The sequence below is a fragment of the Hevea brasiliensis genome, chromosome 6, assembly GCF_030052815.1.
Source record: "Hevea brasiliensis isolate MT/VB/25A 57/8 chromosome 6, ASM3005281v1, whole genome shotgun sequence".
Classification (NCBI taxonomy): Eukaryota; Viridiplantae; Streptophyta; class Magnoliopsida; order Malpighiales; family Euphorbiaceae; genus Hevea; species Hevea brasiliensis.
The window spans coordinates 40,842,661-40,848,760 of record NC_079498.1 but is presented as its reverse complement, the minus strand read 5'-3'; positions in this window follow the sequence as shown (position 1 = coordinate 40,848,760).

Here is a 6,100-nt window from a genome sequence, read left to right as displayed (position 1 = left end):
CCAAGAAGTCTATTTGGAAGAAATTGGTACCGGATTGGGTAGTCCTCTTCGAAGTTTGACTATTGAGAACCAACAACTGAAATAGGGTATAAAATAGTTAGAAGATCAACAGCAAATGTTGGGAAAGGAAGTAAAGAGACTTAGAGAGGAGATAACAATAGGAAAAATAGAATATGAGGGACGAAAAGCCCAATGGGAAAAAGAGAAGGCTTCCTTCCAAAGCACAATAAAGGAGAAAGAGATACAAAACGGTAAATTACAAGAAAGATTGGAATATCATGAGATATTAGTGGAAGAATACAAGCAAGAAAATAAGAGGAGGAAGCTTGAGCTTAAGGATCAAGCACAATTAATCAAGGATATCTCAAAAGAATGCGCCAAAGAAAGAAAAGAGAAAGACAGATAAGCCACCCTTTATCAAGAACTGTGAGGGAATGTCAACCAATTAGAAAAGATGATAGCACAAGGGAAATAAGAATTGCTGCCTGAATTTGAATATGCTTTGAAGACATTCAACCCTATGAAACAAGAAGCAAGATTGTATGAGTATCTCAAAAGATGTCATTATATTCTAAGGAGCCTTCCTGAGCCTAGGCAATAGCACAATACTATGTATGCTTTACAAATAATAAAACAGTGTTCAAGAACCTTGAAACTTATGAATGAATAGTGTAACTCCCATGGGATTTATCCTCGTTAGAGCTATGCGAAAAGACATATGCACCATATGAATAATTATCATAACCACGCATATGCCCTGTCATTCATGGTTGGACTATTGAATGATGCCATTATAAAAATAATGTAATTTACCCTCGACTGACACCATTTTAGCAATTGCTTGCCACAATATCCTTTGATCGGCAAAAACTTTGATCACCATAAAATTATTTGTAGAAATAAAACTGATAATGCACTTACTTCTATAGGAAACCAATATTGCTCCCAAAGCAAATTCGATCCAGCAACTAGTTGTACCGAGAAATGTTTACTTAACAAGATCCCGAACAAAAAAGATAATGGAAGAGCAAAAATAGGTGCAAAACCTATAAGGGCAATTTTAAAAATTAAGGGAATAGATCTCTGAGTTAATAAAGATGATGAGAGAAATGTCCCAAAACAAAGAAACCACCCGACCAGCACCGTAACCAAATTTACTAGTAATTCCCCCACTTACAACAACAGTTGATACTCATGCCCAAAAGCTTCATGATCAAGCCTCAACTTCTTTCACCTTTCAAACTCCCATTCCTAACCCAACAATTATCTTCGATCCAACATTCCCAAGCAGTGAATTTCCTGTCTTTTATAACCAGGCTATCCCGAATGCAGAATTTCATCCTTCAGCACCAATCCCTTCAGTTTACCCTACAACCAAATTTCCAACTGGGGGAATAGCTCATGCAATAGGAGGAGAAAGTAGAGAGAAAGAAAGCGAGAAGTTATCTGCTCTAGAGGAAAGACTAAGAGCTATTAAAGGGTTAAATATGTATGGCTTAGTCGATGTGTCTTCAATAAGATTAGTGCCAGATATAGTGGTACAACCAAAATTTAAAGTCCCAAAATTTGACAACTATAATGGAAGCTCTTACCCACGCATCCATTTGGCCACCTACATAGCTAAGATGTCCACCCCTACAGAAGATGACAGACTCTTAGTACACTTCTTTCATGAAAAGCCTCACAGGGGCAACCTTACGTTGGTGCATACAATTGGATAGGAGTAGATTATGCTCCTGGAAGGATTTGGTGGATGCTTTCCTCAAACAGTATAAGTTCAACTGTGATGTTACCCCCACACAGAGAGACATCCAAAGCCTGGTGTAGAGGGAAAGGGAGAGCTTTAAGGAGTATGCCCAGAGATGGAGAGAAAAGGCAACTAAAGTTTATCCTCTAGTGTCAGACAGTGAACTCTGCTCTCTGTTCATTGAGACCTTAAAGGCCCCATCTTTCAATTTAATGATTGAGAATGCTTCCAATAGTTTTTTGGATATCATTTAGACGGGGAAAAGCATTGAAGCAAATCACTGATTTGGGAGGTTATAAGAAGTAGTAGGGAAGAGTTCCATGACAAAGCCTACTAATTTTGGGAAAAAGAAGGAAAGGGATGTGCACTCCATTTCAAGACAAACTCACCTACCGTCACTAAATAATTTTTGCCCATACACCCCAGCCCAGAGTCCATATCCTCTAGCCCAAAACCCAATGGTAGCAAATGTTCCTTCTCCATTCCTGAATTATCCTCGCCTACAATATCCTCCCTAAGCTGCTTACAATCCTAGACCATCTGACCAAAGTACTCCTTTCAGACCACCTACTCCTCAACTTGGTCCAAGATCATCAAGGAATTCTAATCCACCATTACCACTCCCACTCAGTGAAATTTACTGTTATCTATTAGGTATCAATCAGATAGTGCCCATCCCACTAGACCCCGTCCAGCTGCCATATCCCAGGTGGTATGATCCTAGCGCCAGATGTGATTATCATGGCGGGACTATAGGACATTTAACAGATAACTGTGGAGCCCTTCGAGGAAGGGTACAATCCCTGATTAGGAATGGGTGGTTGAAGATTAAAAGGAATGGCTCAACTCTTAATGTCACTTCAAACCCATTACCCCATCACGATACAGGAAAAAGGAATGGGGTGAGTGTGATAGAGTCCCTGGATGAAAACTTGATTACAGAAGTGGATCAGTTAACCCCTTTCTTCAATGAAATTCTCACAATGGCAGTGTTGGAAGGATACATACATCCATATGGGCTTAATTCTAGAAATGATTTGTAGAGCTTGGGATGCCCTTATCATGGAGCAACCAATCACAGATTACAGAATTGTGATGAATTCAAGGAGGAAATCCAAAGGATGGTATCATTGAAAACCTTGAGGTGTCAATCAAAGTCAAAAGGAGAAAAGGAAGTGGACACCGCCATTTATGGCAGACATATCAAGATCTGCTCTAAAAATGGTTTTTTCTGTTCCCCACCACATCAACACCATCAGCACCACCTTTGACAATCATACGCACCCCATCACAGCTGCCAATTACCAATACCGATGTTGTGCTGGAACTATAATTTTCAAGTTTATACACAGAGTGCATCCAGCAATACTTCCATCCCTACTCTCAACCATACCTACACTCAACCCATCACCACCCCTAAACCATGTTTCACACCTCATGCTCACTTCAAAATGAGCTATACAGGCCCCTCCAATGACTCTGTTCCCCAATTTACATTAGAACTTGCCCTAACAAATGACTCACCAAATCCAGAAGTAGAATTTATTACTAGAAGTGGGAGGTGTTATGGCGTCGAGGAAAAGAAAAGTAAAGGGAAAGCAGAAGCAAGAGAGTCACCTAAGATTGAGGAGAAGGTGGGAAAACTAGTAGAGAAGGAAGAATCTAGTGAAAAGAAGGAAGAAGATAAACTGTTGTTGCAAATCATGAAGCAGAGTGAGTATGATGTGATTGAACAATTAAAGAAGACACCTGCTCGAATCTCCTTGCTGTCATTAATATTGAGCTCGAAAGTGCATCGCCACGCCTTACAGAAGGTTTTGGACCAGGCCTTTGTAACTCCAAACATCACACCGGGGCAATTTAAAAAGATAGTTAGACAAATTCAGGCATTCAATTTCGTCACTTTCTCAGAAGACAAAATAGACCCAGTTGGCTTGAAGCACACTAAGGCTCTGCATGTGACAGTTAAGTGTAAAGGATGTTTGGCTGTTAAAGTTCTAATTGACCATGGCTCAGCACTCAATGTCTTGCCAAATGCAACCCTGGAAAGGCTACTAGTAGACCCATCTGGAGTACTCCAAAGTTCCATGATTGTGAGGGCGTTTGATGGCACAAAGAGAGACATGTTAGGAGAAATTAATTTGCCACTTCAAATTGAGGCATGTACTTTCAACTTAACATTCCAGGTAATGGATATTGAACCAGCATACACTATGCTGTTGGGAAGGACTCGGATTCATTCAGCAAATGTTGTGCCTTCAACTCTGTACTAGCGGATCAAATATGTCGTGAACGGTAAAATCATCACGGTGAGAGGAGAAGAAGCTATGCTAGTCACTAAGCCACAATCATTTCCTTATGTGGAAACAACTGAACGATCCCTAGAAAGCTCATTTCAAGCCTTAGAGTTACAAGAAACGGTTCTGGGAGACGGGGGAGCTGCAGCCATGATTGCAAAAGTAATGATGAAAAATGGCTATGAAAAGGGCAAGGGATTAGGTGCCACCCTACAAGGAATTATCGAACCCGTGTCGGCTGCTCAGAGAAATGGTCGCTCAGGGTTGGGATATAATGAAAATGCTTTGATTGATAGAAAGTTCCGGATGAGAAACCTACTCAGGGATCAGAGATTCGACAAACCTCTCGAAATGAAAAAAAAGCATCCCGAAAATCTCAAACGTTTTTACCAGAACAATCATTGAGAACTTAGAAGAAGGATGGAGAATCTCTCTCGAAGTCATCTATCAATGTCCTGCACCTGGATTCCATGTCCAAAATACTGATCTCACCAGCCACTAAGGAATAAGAGCTTGATAATTAGGAAGCCGAAGATCTCCCTATGTTTTATTTCGAGTAAAGTATATTTTGTTACCAACATTTTTCCAAGCTCTGTGTCCAATATTTTCTTTCCAATCTTTAATATAATCCATTTTCACTTCTTTAGGACCATTGACCAACCCAACCATAATAATCCAATCAACTCTGAAATCCCTTATGTTAACTTTGAGAGTCCCATAGTTGCCATCGATACAAGTGATCCTGAAGAAGAGCTTGTGAAGGAGTCAGAAGAAGCAAATGAACCCACTCTAGTGCCCTGTGGATATGAAATGAGTTCTTTGAATTTGGGGACAAAGGAAAATAAAAGGGAACTCAGAATCATTAATAATGAAGAATTAGAAGACATGATCCAATTGCTAAAGGAATTCATCGACGCATTCGCTTGGGGCTATGATGACATGCCAGGACTAGATCCTCAGATAGTTACACAGAAGATTCCTTTGATCCCTGGAACAGTCCTAGTTAAACAAAAATTGAGGAGGATGAACCCTGACAAATTGCTCAAGATTAGGGATGAAGTTAAAAAGCAATACGATGCTGGATTCCTTGAAGTGGTAAAATACCCAAAATGGGCAGCTAATGTTGTACCGGTAATGAAGAAAGATGGTAGAGTAAGGGTATGCGTTGATTACAGGGATCTCAATAAGGCAAGTCTGAAAGATGATTTCCCTCTCTCTCATATAGATGTACTGTAGACAATGCTGCAGGATTGGGGAGATGCTCATATATTGAAAGAGCCTCAGGGTATAACCAGATCTTGATGGAAAATGACGATAAAGAAAAGACTGCCTTTACCACCCAGTGGCGGGTCTTTTACTATCGGGTGATGCCCTTTGGGCTAAAGAATGCAGGGGCCACTTACCAACTTGCCATGGTCACATTATTTCATGACTTGATGCATAAAGAAGTGGAAGTTTATGTAGATGACATGATCATTAAGTCCAGGGGGACTGAAAGCCATGTACGGGTATTAAGAAAACTGTTTGAACGGCTCAAAAAGTATCATCTAAAGTTGAACCCGGCTAAATGTGTGTTTGGGGCAAGATCAGGAAAGCTGTTGGGATTTATAGTAAGTGAGAAGGGAATAGAGGTGGATCCAGAAAAAATTCAAGCCATCCAAGAGATGCCTTCCCCAAAAACGGAAAGGGATGTGCATAGTTTCCAGGGAAAGTTGAACTACATATCAAGATTCATCTTTAATCTTACCGCCAAGGCTGTAACATCCTCACTGTACGTATTCTGTACGTTCTATTCCTCCAGTGGCCAAATAACAATCCAGGCAAGTTAGGATATATGGAACTACACTTTGGTGATAGTGAATAGACATATAATGATGAAATAAATAAAATGAAAATATAAGAAAAATCAAAGAAAAATGAAAGAGAGAAAATGAAGCTAAGTTAAACGAAGACCGCATGACTATGGTGACCGTGACTGGAAGGTTGCCAACCCCAGGATTATGGGGAACCCTCGGAATTTAATTTTGAGGCATAAATAAAGGTTTATTGAAATGTA